Below are 15,329 nucleotides of genomic sequence, written 5' to 3'. Positions count from 1 at the left end.
GTAGTATGATTGACTCCTTACTCTATGCAACTGCTAGTATACCGAACATTATGTTTAGTGTTTGCTTGTGTGCACGATTTCAATCATGTCCAAAGGAATCACATTTGTTCGCCTTAAAATGCATTTTCAAATATCTTTCAAATACTCCAAATCTTGGCTTATGTTATTTCAAAAATTCTTTTTTTGATTTAAAAGCTTACTATGATGCCGAATTTGGTGGATATAAGGTGGACAGGAAAAGCACTAGTGGAACCTGTTTATTTTTAGGAAACTGTCCAGTTTCTTGGTTTTCAAAGAAACAAAACTGTGTTGCGTTGTCAACGACCGAAGCCGAATATATGGCTGCCGGTAGTTGCTGTGTGCAAATTCTTTGGATGAAACATCAATTGCTCGACTATGGCGTCTTTTTTTCAAAAATCCCTATTTTTTGTGATAATACTAGCGCCATATATCTTACAAAAACCCTATTCAACATTCGCGCACCAAACATATTGAGATTCGTCATCATTTTATTCGTGACCATATCGAACGAAATGAAGTTGAACTTCAATATGGTGACACAAAAAATCAAATTGCCAATATTTTTACAAAACCACTAGATGAAAATATTTTTATTCGTTTGCGTGGTGAACTTGACATGATTGAGTTGTAATAACTTGTAAACATAAAATAAATTTAATGTCATATTAAGGGGGAGCTTAATATTAAATCTGAGCAACTTAATTTTGGATAATTCAAAGAAATTGTATTTATTCAATATTAAAAAGCTCACATTTTATGTGACTTATTTGTTTTAGAACTTAGTTGCAAAATTTAATCAATTATAGGGTCATTTCTGAAAATTCTGATCTTGGCTATTTCGGACCATCCGAACACTGGTTCGGACCATCCGAACTACCTCGAGCCCTTTCAGTTCAAAATTTTCAAAATTCCCTCCGAAATGATCAGATCGGATCCTCCGAACCAAGCTTCGGACCCCGATCTTTAAGCGGTAAAACCTTAAAATTTCAAAATTTTGACCGCCTCATCCTCGGATCGTTCGGATCCCTTCGGACGATCCGAACTTATTTTTAAACTGTACGGATGACCCAAACGCACATCGAACCGTCCGAACCTCATCAGAGTCTGTCCGATAAGATCAAATATTATCGCCTCGATAATTAGGATCGGACGATCCAAACCAGGCTTCAGACCGTCCGAACCCGCATTTATAAATTAGCCTCGGATCCTCCGAGTTTGGCACACCAAAAATTTCATATTTTCCTCTCTTCATCCAAAATTTAGCCTAAAAAATGCCTGCAAAACATCGTCGCGATATTGCGAGTTCTAGCCGCCCTATCCAAGTTTTTGATCCCTCTGTTCCTTCTGTTTCACGCCCTATACCTGATGATTACAGTCTGCGACCCATCTTACCTGGTCGCATTTTTTATGTTGCCTATCTGGCCACTTCCCATCTCCTTTTGATGTCGCTTATTGGCGCTCAACATTGGGACTCCTTTTTCCAGCCTTTTATTCCTGATGCTGTTTTTCCCGCTCTTATCTACGAGTTCTATGCCAACCTTGAACTCGAACTGGGTAGTGATCCTCACACTATCACAGTTGTTCAGGGTCGGTATATTCGTTTTTTCTACTTTCGATCTTGGCCAGTGGTTCAATCTTCCTACGAATGGACCAAGCCATTTCTTTTCTCAGGGATGGCCTCAAGAAGATCCTACTTTTGATCGTGACGAGGTCTTATCCACTATTTTTGATCGTCCAGCCACTGCTGTCGATAATCGTCTTGTTTTAAAACAACTCTGTCCCGATTTTCAAATTGTTCAAAAATTGATCACTACGTCTATAGTCCCTCGCAGTGGAGACACCTCCACTTGAAAATATCTCGATCTTTACCTTCTTTTTCATATTTCTCCTCCCGTCCTTTCAACCTTCCTCGCTTCATTATGCAGGTTATGCATAATGCGGCTAAATCCTCGAGGCAGGTAACTCTTCCTTTTTCCCATTTCATTAACCGCATTCTAGCTCTCTTTGATATTTCTTTTGAAAACGTAGATCCTTTAGACATTTCCGACTTTCATATTTTCAACCACTCTACTATCACCAAGACAGAATTATCTTGGAATCCTGTCATTTCCCGTTGGGTTAACGACCCAACTCGTATTTTTTCCAAATATCTTTCGGATAAACAATTTTTTATTCCTTATTCTGATCTTCCGCCATCCATTCGGGAGAGGGGTTTTCCCAATGGTCCGCCTACTGAAGAAGTTACTTCTTCTTCAGGTTTTCAATCTTTTTCGGCCAACATTGGCGAACTTCCTTTCGAAGCTCCTGAGGTTCCTCCTACACCAATAAACCAGTCTGATCGCCTTTTCGAGACACTTAATCGCATAGAGACGAATATGGCCACTCATTTTTCCGAGCTGACTACTAGAGTTGCATCTTTGGAGACTCGATTCGATGACTTCCTAGCTCGCTATCCTCCGCCACGTCACGACGACGACTCTTAGATTAGATTTCATTTTGCATTTTACGTTGTATTTTTTTTTACTTTTTTATGTAAAATTCAAGTTTAATATAATGAAATTATTGTGTATTTTATTTTCTCTCTTTTAGTTTATTAATTTTTGATTATCGTAAAAGGGAAAGAATTATTTTGGTTAAATAATTAATTATTAAATTGAAGGGGAGTTTAATAAACATCTGAATGCTTAAACGATATTGATTAATTTTTTTTTTTATCATTTCTCGTAATATTGATTAAATGTTTAAATATTTTTAAATGTTTAAAATGCTTATATTTTATTTCTCTATTTAACCCATTTTTCTGATCATCAAAAGGGAGGAGATTGTTACGCCTTAAACACATACAAATCTCGTGTATGAGATTATTGTTTTTAATGAATTAACAAGTCTCAAAATATTATGTTTTGATGATTACAAAACTCGATTAATTGTTGCTAACAGTTTAAAATGAGAAATTTGCAGATAATAAAATTTTTGTATATGGACAAAATTGGAAGCAAGAACCGATAATCGAAAATCAAAGCAAATCACTGAAGTGTTTGAATCTGCCCAGGATCGGACGGTCCGAATTACAGTTCGGACCATCCAAAGTATTTCCCGAAATTAAATAAAGATCGGATGCCCAGCTCGGAGGCCACGAAAACCCTTTCGGACGATCCAAAGTCAGTTCGGACAGTCCGAAGATTTTCCTGAAATCAAAAATTGTTCAGAGGCACCTTCGGAGGGCACGAAGGACTACTTTGGACGATCCAAAGTCATGATTGGACGATCCAAATCCCTTTACGACGATTGATAGATTTTTTCGGAAGAAATTTGCTGGAATGAAGTTAATGCAGCCGTTCGGACGATCCAAAGTGGAGTTCAAACCATCCGAACTCACCCTCAGCCGCAGAAATTTGAAATTCAATCAGAGACGATCGGAGGCTATGAAGATGTGTTCGGACAATCCGAACCTAACCAAAGTTGCAACTATAAATAGAGGTCACTCCAAGCCATTTGATGAATCCCAACTTATTCTCCTATTCCTTTCAAGCAATCTTCTCTCTATCAAAGTGTTCGATCAAGATTTGTGCGATATATTCAAAAATCGAGAGTTGTTTGTAAAAATAGTTTGTGAGTTGGTTGTGATATCATTGTAAACACTCAAGTGTGAAGCTGAGTTTGTTGTTCGATTGTTGAGGCTATCCTTGGAGCCCTTAAGGCCAAGTGTATCGAGTTGGATCGGCGCGGTGATCATGTTGTTGTTGTACGACTATCCTTGGAGCCATCAAGGCCAAGACGTTTGAAGTGCTAGTGGATCCTTGGTTAATCGACCTTAACTAAGAACGGAAAACGTAAACGATTTATCGTCGAACTTCCATAAACATATCCTATCTCTTTTATCACTTTATTTACTTTACACATTTATTTACCGCATTTATTTTGATTGTTTTAAGTCTTCCGCATGCGTATTTGCATAATCGCTTTAAATTTCTAAATTTGTGAATAGAACCTAAATTCCCAATCCCCCCCCCCCCCCCCCATTAGGTTCTAACATAATATGAAAAAATTTTAAGTTTGGAAGACCAATCAATATGATGATATTAAAAAAAGGTCATATATGAAGGAACTTTTGTCAAATAAAAGAACAAAACTATAAAATGTATTATGATAACAAATTTTAGAATATAAATAACACCTCCTAGATAATTTTGTGGCTATTGAAATATTTGAGTAGGATGTAATAATATGTATAGTTTTATTGATTAAATCTGAGATAAGATGATAAATTATAGTTTCATGAATAAATATATATATATATAAATAAATAAAAACATAGTATAATATTGTGATTTGGGATGTGAAATAGATAATTGATTGATAAAATTTCTATAAAAAATTTGATATGAATATATTATTTTAACGATCCAATTCACATGAGTAAATCAAACATAATCACGGTCATTTTCATCGCGAGGGACTGCGTCAAAAAAAAAAATTTTGGAAAGCTTTGACTAAATGATACAATCATTCTAGTCCTTTAAAACAAGGACAAATGATTTTAAAATCCCTACCAACCATTCAATATTTATCTTAACTCTCTAAACATAATTTTCTTTGTTTCAACTCCCTAGTGGTCTTTATTTTTGAATTAAATATTATTTAGTAACTAATCCTTTGTATGTAGCATTGTTATACCTATCGAACCAGTCCCGGTCATGTCGGACTATCGGTTTACGCAAGATTTCCAACCGATATACTCTGGATTAAGGGTTCAACATGCTTTCGTAAGATTAATTAAATTTAAATAGCTCTTTTACCATAATGTCTTCGGGTCATACCTGCAGAGTTTTACGAAGGGCTCCTCACACTCCAACCTCGCAATCGCAACAGATGGTTTCTACACAAGCTCCTTCAACGACACCCAGCACAGCCTTAATTCGTTTTCTACCTTAAGGCATATGATATATAAATTTAATTATAAAATATGAGCATAGAAGAACAAAAGTTTTAGAAAAATTTATTCTTACATAATATTATTACATAAATCAACTCCTTTGAATAGAAGGAGACAACTTGTTTTAGCTACTCATAAAATTCTTGTTCTTAAAATACATAATAAAGAAAACTTATTACAAGACTTAAGAAAGAGAAATATTACAAGAATTTTATTTGTAAAAAAACTGAAGGAAATGCTCGATGTCTTCAGCTTCCTCAAATGACTGTATTTATAGTTGTAGTTCCACTTCCTTCACCAAGAAACTTCAGGGAATATTACAGTTGTCTTGTATTTTTTATGCCAATACTGATGACATCTTTTACTAGTGGAGGAGTCACATGTCTGCCTCTTCCTTTTGGCTTTATTCTCCTCGTATGACTTCTTTATTTTTGTCGGGGCATCTTTTGCTTTTGAAGTAGGCCTTTGTGAAAATGTCTTTAGTGGTCCTTGTCCACCTTTGCTTGTCTCGGTAAAATCCTTCCGATCCGTTCGGGGTCTAAAGGTTTTTTTCAAATTCTGGCTTCTTTTGATTTGGGCATTCTGGGCAGATATTTTCTGACCATCGCCCGATATGAGCCATATTACAAAATTTCTGACGAGTTTCTTTACTTCCCGACATCTTGTTGTTCCACAGAAGGTTAATCTTCTGTTCGAAGAGTTATTTTGCAAAAGTTATAGTTTTTCCCGTCGTTGTGTTTAACAAGAACGATCCATTCACAGAATTCTGATAAAATTTGAACGGAAACTTGACTTTGTCCATCTTGGTAAGGCAGACCCAAATACCCCATGCCCTACTGGTTGAGATTTCATTTTCTCCGAAAGTGGACACCAAGGGTATTTCTTCAATTTTAGGATCCTTGATAAATTTATGATTATTTATATGAGGTCTCCTCAACTTGATGAAATGAAAGGGTTCGTGTGATCCTTTCCCTATTTGTTCTGGAGCTGCACTGAAAAAATATAACTCTAGCACCTCTGGAGGTCAAATGATCATTATTTTCCCATGTTTCTTGGACTGCTTCCTGGATCCATTTTGGTAATTGTGATATCTCCAGGAAGCCTGGTGACATTGTATAAACTGAGTCCAAGGCCCCAAATTCATACCAGAGCTTTATATCCTTGGGATTGACATTGTTTTTTAGCCAAACCCTTGGATATATTCCTGCAACATCAACCCTGCAAGTGTTCGGGTTGAATTCACTCCTTGTATTCAATTTCTCTCACCTTTGTTGGTAAACCTGGAATGGAGAAATAATAACTGGATTAGTATCAATATTGGACTTTTTCTTGTCAATGTTGGGCATAAGATTGATCTCTTCCTATTTTACCTTAGAGGCGGAGGGTTGACTTGATGAGTTTTGCTCATCAATTGTTGCTTCATCCAATTCATCGAAGGCTGGTGATAGATTAGCACCTGTTTCTTTATTTAGAATCCCCAACATCTTGTTCTACAACCAGTGGATGTATTTTTCTTCTTGTAAAAAAATGGTTTTATCATTTCCTGTTTATGAGAAGCCAATGGTTTCTATATAGCCTTCACAATTGTTCCTTGAATAATAGCTCATAGTTGAGTTTGAGCTTGCAAACATCTTGTGATTCCATTAGATACTTTGATCCGATCAAATTATTGTATAACCTGTCAGCCATTTCAGCATGAATGAATAATTAGTTGAACTCGGTTTGAAGCAACCCAAGGTGTTTCCTGAGATGCCTCTACATTTTCATGATGAAATCCACGTCACTGTCTTCCATCTATTGTTAAAAAATCTAAAAGAATATTTTCATGAGATTTGATAATAACAATATAAAAATATAATTTTGACATAAAGCTTGCCATCTTAATAATCTGGCTTTCTATGGTTTAGATTCAATCTTATTTCTTACGAAAGTTTTTACCTGAGTATTATCACTTTTAAGGTAAATTTTTTAGCAATTAAAAATAAAGGTCATTTTTCAAAAGCCTTTTTAACCGCGTAAAATTCTTTTTCATTGATATGTCATCTGATACCCTCAGATTCTGTAAAAAGACCGCTACAATATCTACATGGTACTTCCCCATTTGGAGTGAGCTTAGTAAGGACTTCTGCCCACAAATCATCGCTGGAATTTGTACATAACACCAAATCATCCTCATCTACGGATATAGCCATTTTTGGGAGTTTTTTTTTTTGCATATATCCTTTAGTTGGTTTACCCCTTTAGTATGTTCATCGGTCCATATAAACCTTGCATCTTTTTTTAACAAAGAACTGAACACCTTCCTGTACATTGCTAGGTTGTTTATGAACATCCCTGCAAAATTAACCACTCCGAGAAAACTCTGAAGTTGTTTTACATCTTTGAGTTTTTTTGAAAAATTATGTACCTTTTCCACAATGTTGTATAATTATTCCAGACTCGTTAATCTCAATACCAAGGAATTCAATTTTCCTTGTTGCTATAACTGCTTTCTTTTCAGATAACACCAGTCCTTCTTGTTTACAAATTTTAGAGAAAATCTCTAAGTGTTTAACATGTTCATCTATGTTTTTTGATGCTATAGGAATATCACCAATATAAACAAAATGAAGTTGAAATAATCTTTAAAAATATTATCCATATTTCTTTGAAAAATATGGGGTGCATTAGTCAATCTCATAGGCATAACTTCCCAAATATAGTGTCCTTGTGGAGTAGAGAAGGCTGTGAATTTTTTACTGCCTTCTTTCATCCAAATTTGAGACTTACAATCAAACTTTGAGAACACTTTAGCATTTCGTATGCATTTAATTAAATGTTCTCTACTGGGTATAAAGTACCCATCAAACTCTAGGATTTTATTAATACCTTGGTAGTTAATAACTAGCCTGCGTTTTTCTCTTTTTATTTCACCATGATTTCTAACCTGCAAACCTAGGCTGCTATATGGTGAAACTCCTTCTTTGATTAAACCAAGGTCCAAATGTTCCTTGATAATCATTCTCATATCTTTTTGATATGTTATGTTCATCGAGATAGGCTTATATTTAACGAATTCATATTATTTGCCTTCTTTCAAAGTAAGGCTGACTTTGAGTTGATTTCTATCTCACAATGCCAAAGGATGCTCATTATAAATTTCTTTGAGTCTCTTTTTGACATCTTCAAGGGATACTGTTGCAAAATTTACGCTCGTAAGTGCACGATTGTCAAGTTTTAATATATAGTAAGTAAAGTATCGTTCCCACGAAGAATAAAATTGATAATTATTAAGTACTTGTAATTAGAATAGTCTAAAGTTTATCTAAAAAATTAATATTTAAGATGTTTGCAGAAACATAAAATAAGCAATGAATTTTTTATAGCAAGCATACAATTTTCAGAAATTAAAAATCAGAAGAGAATGGTCTAGAGGTTTAGATTTCACCTGGTTTCGATAACAATCACTTCTAATTAATTTATTTTCATGAATTTAATTTAATTAATAGCCAAAAACACTTAGATTATTCTATTTCCCTCTCCCGAGCAACAAATAGAGTGTATCAACTACAGTTCAATTTCAATATTCCTATTAAGAATCTAATTGTAGTGATATGTGTAAAAAGATGTTCTTTTTAAGGATCTATTAAAGTTATATACACTCCCGAGCAATATAAACAATTAACAGTGTTGTTTCTATTGATCCTATTCAAAATCTCCTCTCCCGAGTGTCGGATTCCAAATAAATTTAACAGATCAATTTATGGCCAGTAAATTGAAAAGAAAATTTAAACTAGAAACACAATTAATATAAGAGAATTCAATTCAATAATATTATGAACTTATAACCGTGTCTACACCAGGTTCCATCCAACCCCTAGACTAAGAAATTTAGTTCATAATAAAATTTAAATAAAACCCAGTCATGTTTTTCAATCCAAACATTAATTGAAAAAATAAAAAGTTTAAAGAAAGATAACAAATCCGTAGTCGGTCTTCTGTGTTCAGTCGATCGAAGTCCGGCTTTGTTCTTCACACTATTCTCCTTCCAAAAATCTATTCAAGCTCTCTCAATTCTTTTGATGTGTTGTTGCGGCGGCCACCCCCTCCTTTCTGATCTTCTAAACTTTTAATATGTTGCTTGAGAAGCCCACAATAAAGCCCAAGAAAATCACGTTTCCAGAGTTTCCAAACTCTGATTTTTTTTCCGAATATATTAGTTCACGCAGGCGCGACTTTCCAACAGAATCGCATGTTTCAATCTTCCCAGCTCACGCAGAAGTTCAAATCTCACGCAGAAGCGTAATTCATGTGCAAAAGATTTTCCAAAATTTATCTAGTTTATGTTCATGTTGCGCGAAAGCACAAGTCATCCGCATCTGCGCCTCTTGATTTTCTTCAGCGCAAAGTATACGCTGAGGCTTGTCCAATTTTTACCAGGTTTCTTTAATTCTTCTCCAGAGGTGCATAATTCTCCGAAATTGCGCATGCTCCAGTTCTTCAAAATCTGCCATTTTCTTCTTTTTCTGAGAATTTTTTCTTCAAATCTTCAATCATTCCTACATACACACAAACAACAACAAAACCACATGATTCTGCTCGAAACACAACAAACTAAATAAAATCATAAATAAATTAAGTGCATAAAATGCACTTATCAAATTTCCCCAAACTTAAATATTTGCTAGTCCCGAGCAAAACTAATCAAAACCAACTCCAAAACAAACTCATTTAAACCAACTCATCAACACAATCAACATATTAATCGAGAAATGCTATGGATCAATGGCCTCATCGGTGATTTCAAAAATAAATTTCCAAATACAATTATATCCAACCTACTAACACTTGAAAATTATAAATAAAAACTAGCTCAACCGCATAAACTTGTAAACTCTGCAACTCATGTTTCAAAATACTCTCCTCCAAATTTAATTCACACATTCATAAATCATGAGGACTTTCATGGTAGCACGAGATCAAAGTTAAGGATATTCAATCAAAAACACTCACAATCGGTTTAATTCAAAGAAAAAGAAGTGTGTGCGTGTTTTGATAAAAAAAAATTCATACTCATTAAAAGTGTCAATCGACAGTCCATAGGTTATATTCTCGCAACCCCTCTCCACTGGTATATTGGGCGATTGTGACTCGGTCAATAGGACTTAATCAGCTTATAACGTCAGGTCTGGCTCATGTCTACAAACGAAGGAAAACAATTCAAAGAAGGGAGCAAGTTGATTAATCAATGGATTCCTACTCCTTTGTATTATCAATCTACCTCAACTTCGTCCAACCACTGATTTCATTCTCTTCTTTCATTTTTCTCTTGTTCTTCAACTTTTCATTCAAATTTTTTTTTCAATACTACCTTTTGACTTTTTATTTTTTTTCAACACCTAATTCCACCTTCTCATTTAAAATTTCATTTAAAATTAGGAGCATAAAAATTTCTATGAGACCTCGGTTCTAATAATCTAATCACGGGTTAAATGATAACTAAGCATACAAGATCCAAGATTAAAAACAATAAAAAAAATTATTTTTCAGGTGAACAGTGCCTCGCTCGATCGGTAAAACTCAACTGATCGAGCGGGCAAAGATCTATACTCTGTTGCCCGCCTCAAGACCAGCTCCGCTTGATCGGTAAAACTCAACCAATCGATCGGCCAGAGTTTTTGCAAAACAGAAAACAGGTTACAACTCTCTCGCTCAATCGGTCAATCTCTACCGATCAAGCGATGACAGCTTTGAAAAAAAATCCAGAAATAACTCCACCCAACTTCAACTTCAACGAGGAATATAAAACATGAAATGACAACATTCAATCCTCAATATTCGCATAAACGATACAACATAATCAAAAAGTTCGAGTTCTCAACATGCTTCAAAACATAAACTAGATTGACATGCTGATTTGACTTCTAAACAGAGTCTCACTTCTATTCTTTGATCTTGATGCTAGCCAAGTCTTCTCTGACTCGATCCTGCCCCACCAGTTGCCAAGTACACATACAAAACAAAGCAATAGCCAGATAACTCCGATGAGAATGATATTCCCAGTAAAAGCAACATAACATGCAATAACAAGTAATATATCAAAAACATGATATAAAGACAACATATTCAATGTTAATACGAATGAAATTCATGTCTTTAAAACTGGGATATCAACTCTGATAAACAAGGAATTGCTGTTATGCTTTGGGATCCCGAGGATGAGATCACGTAACAACTCACTGACTCTCCCGATCGAGGTGGTGCCACGTATCTCTATCCCCTAGACTTTGGTACGACTATAAGGAGTATGCCGACACTAGGTGAAATTCTACAACCCAGGTCACTCGCAATATAGTCCCCAAAACGTCTAAATAAAAAGGGCCGTTCTGCCCGCTGAAATCAAAGATTTAGGCTCAATATGAATGCATATAGAAAACACAAAGCATTAACCATAAATCAATTAATAACAAGAGTTAAATCAACAAAATACAAGTTTCCCATTCTAGAACAAGTATTGATGCAAGTATGTGATTTTAAGGGAAACTCAAGAAATAACTGTCTTGAGTGTGCTATCCCACTAAAACGATGTCTTCTTGTACCTTTCTCGATTCGAATAGCTCCAACTCTGGATAATCTACAATAAGAGGTTATATCAAAATCTATACAACCTAAAACAACAACAAACGCTCAAGGTAAACTCTATACCGCTCTTCGTCCAACTCTTCGATGATCGACTTCTGCTAAATATGGGCAACAGACTTCAAACAAATCTGTACGGAGGCAAAAGAAGATCAAAAACGACGAACAATCCCAATATCCAAAAGTTCAACAATTCAAAGGGTTCAAAATTCCAAAACTCAAACCGGCGGCATAATGGCTATATTCTGATCAAACCAGAAACACAGACAGCAGTACAGCATCGCAAACAACTCAAACCAATGCAAAAACAACAATAACAATTCAAATCCAACACATCTCAAAATCCAATTTTTCGAATTAAGCTTCAAAAAATCATAACAATTCCGAACGACGCTCTATTTCAAAACCGACTGAGAAAAAACGATAAGAACTAGTTCAAGAACATCATATCAGAAACTCAATCGATTCTAACAACATCCAAAATTAGAAATATAACTGATCGGAGAAATACTTACGATAGAACGAAGCTCTCGCTGCCGGGATCACGAATTTGCCTTCGAAAATAAATTCTAATGGACGGATCGAGCAGAAACCGGAATCTGGAAAGCTTGAAGAAGCATTTCCCAAGCTTCAATGGAGGAAAACGAGATGGGGAAGAAGATGGAGTGAAAGAAAAGTCAATTCATGCTATAAATATCTAACAAACTCCATATTTGTGTTTTAGTCCGTGAAAATTCCAAAAATTGCAAAATAGACCCTGATCAAAATCAAATCGGCTCTTGAATTCTGTAATCTCCGATTATCTCAAATAAACTCAATTAAGATAAATTTGGGGCGTTACAATTTCCCCCCTCTAAGAAGAGATTTCGTCCTCAAAATCAATAAGAATCAATCATATAAGATAGAATAAAGGACCTAAGATAGTAAGAAGAACTCACGTCATCCGAATAACTCTGGAAAACACTGTCTCATGTCACATTCTATTTCCCAAGTCGCCTCTTCGACTCCGTGATGGCTCCATTGAACTTTCACAAAAGGAATCGACTTGGTTCTGAGCTGCTTCTCCTTTAGGTCAAGGATCTGAATCGGTCTCTCAAAGTAGCTCAGAGTCTCGTGAAGCTCGGCTTCGTCAGGCTGAAGAATATGAGAAGGATCTGGATGATATTTCCGCAACATAGAGACGTGAAAAACGTCATGAATACCAGATAAAGATGGAGGGAGTGCAAGTCTGTAGGCAAGATCGCCTAACTTCTATAGAATCTCATACGGTCGGATAAATCTCGAAGATAACTTCCCTCTCTTTCCAAATCTGACAGTGCCTCTGAAAGGAGAAATCTTCAAGAATACTCGGTCTCCCTGATCGAAACTCAGAGGTCTGCGTCTGATATTCGCATACTTCACCTGTCTATCCTGAACTGACTTCAATCTCTTCTGAATGATCTTTACTTGCTCTGTCATATCTCGAAGCATATCCGGTCTCAAATCAGATGACTCAAACACATCATCCCAAAACAAAGGAGATCGGCCATTCTTACCGTATAAAGCCTTAAAAGGTGTCATACCGATACTCGCTTGATAACTGTTGTTGTAAGAAAACTCGATAAGAGGAAACGAATCTTTCCAACTAGTGCCAAAGTCTAGCACTAATGCTCAAATCATATCCTCTAACGTCTCGATAGTCCGCTCTGACTATCCGTCGGTCTGAGGATGATATGTTGTACTCAGATGCAATCGAGTACCTAGTGCCTCTTGGAGACTGTGCCAAAAGTGCGAAGTGAATCTAAGGTCTCGATTTGAAATGATCGACTTCGGAAAACCATGCAATCTCACAATGTTTCTAACATACAACTCAGCCATCTGATCGTGACGATACGTCATCCTGTAGTGAACAAAGCATGCAGACTTTGTCAATCTATCGATCACTACCCAAATAGCATCGCATCCTCGAACATATCGCGGTAGCTTCGTGACGAAATCCATCGAAATGTGATCCCACTTCCATTTTGGAACAGATAAACTGTGCAACAGACCACCCGATCGCTTCCTCTCTGCTTTCACCTGCTGACAGTTCAAACAACGGGATATAAATCTCGCGACATCGCTCTTCATCTTCTTCTACCAAAATTAATTCTTCAGATCTTTATACATCTTCCGACCTCTAGGATGAATACTGAATCGACTTCAATGTGCCTCTAGAAGAATACGCTGCCTCAACTCCGAAACATCGGGCACAACAATACGATTATTCACAAACAAAACATCATCTCTAACCTGGAATTCAGACTGATGCCCTGATCTGACTTTCTCTACTGAAATCTGAGTGCTCGGATCAGACTTCTGTGCTTCCTTGATCATAATAAATAACTATGGCTCGGCTTGAATAGCAAATACTCTGATAGTCATCCTATCTGTTTCAAACTCCAAACCAGAAGTGCCACAGTCGTCGCTCAACTGAGAAACACCGATAGTAGAAAGATATAAAGAAAAAAACTTTTGGCTCAAAGCATCTGCAGCTGCATTCGACTTTCCCGGGTAGTATTTGATTTCACAGTCGAAATCCTTCAACAAATCTAACCATATTCTTTGTATCATACTCAGTTCTGACTGCGGAAACAAATATTTAAGGCTTTTATGATCAGAAAAGATCTCAAAAGACTCACCATAAAGATAGTGAAGTTGGATCTTTAAAGCAAATACGATCGCAGCGAGTTCAAGATCATGAACTGGATAACGAAGCTCGTGCGGCTTCATCTGCCTCGATGCATATACTATCACGTGCTTATGCTGCATAAGAACACAACCCAAGCCTTGATTAGAAGCATCGCAATAAACGGTAAAACCTCCAGTACCTAATGGAATAGAAAGAATCGGAGCACTGGTCAGTCTATTTTTCAGATCAACAAAACTAGCCTCACAATCTGCAGTCCAGATAAAAGGCGCATTCTTCTGAGTCAGATGGGTAATCGGCTTTGCAATAGATGAGAATCCCTCGATGAATCGGCAGTAATAACCAGCTACACCCATAAAGCTTCGGATCTCAGGCACTGATGCCGGTCTAGGCCAATTCATAACCGCTTTGATCTTGTTGGGATCGACAGAAATCTCATCTCCTGAAATAATGTGACCGAGGAATACAACTCGGTCCAACCAAAACTCACACTTAGACATCTTGGCAAACAACTGTTCAACCCGCAAAATCTGCAAGATGATCCTCAAGTGCTCTGCATGGTCAGTACGGTTCTTCGAATAGATAAGAATATCATCGATGAAGATAATAAAAAACTCATCCAAATAACGCTGAAAGATACGGTTCATTAAACCAATAAAAATTGTTGGAGCGTTAGTCAAACCAAACAGCATGACTATAAACTCGAAATGACCATACCTCGTTCTGAAAGCAGTCTTAGGAATATCATCCTTACGCACTCTCAGCTGATGGTATCCCGACCTTAAATCAATCTTCGAATAGACAGAAGAACCCTGCAATTGATCAAAAAGGTCATCTATTTGGGGTAAAGGATACATGTTCTTTACTGTTGCTTGATTCACCTGACGGTAATCAATACAGAGCCGCATAGAACCATCCTTCTTCCGCACAAAGAGGACAGGAGCACCCCAAGGCGACACACTAGGTCTGATGTATCCCTTGGCAATCAAATCCTCAAGTTGTTCTTTCAATTCAACCGGTGTCATACGATAAGGAGCTTTGGAAATTGGTTGAGTACCTGACAATAAATCAATGCTGAATTCGATC

This window comes from Henckelia pumila, chromosome 4 (genome assembly GCF_033568475.1).
Source record: "Henckelia pumila isolate YLH828 chromosome 4, ASM3356847v2, whole genome shotgun sequence".
NCBI lineage: Eukaryota > Viridiplantae > Streptophyta > Magnoliopsida > Lamiales > Gesneriaceae > Henckelia > Henckelia pumila.
The sequence above is the reverse complement of the archived record's forward strand: the minus strand, read 5'-3'. Positions refer to the sequence as shown.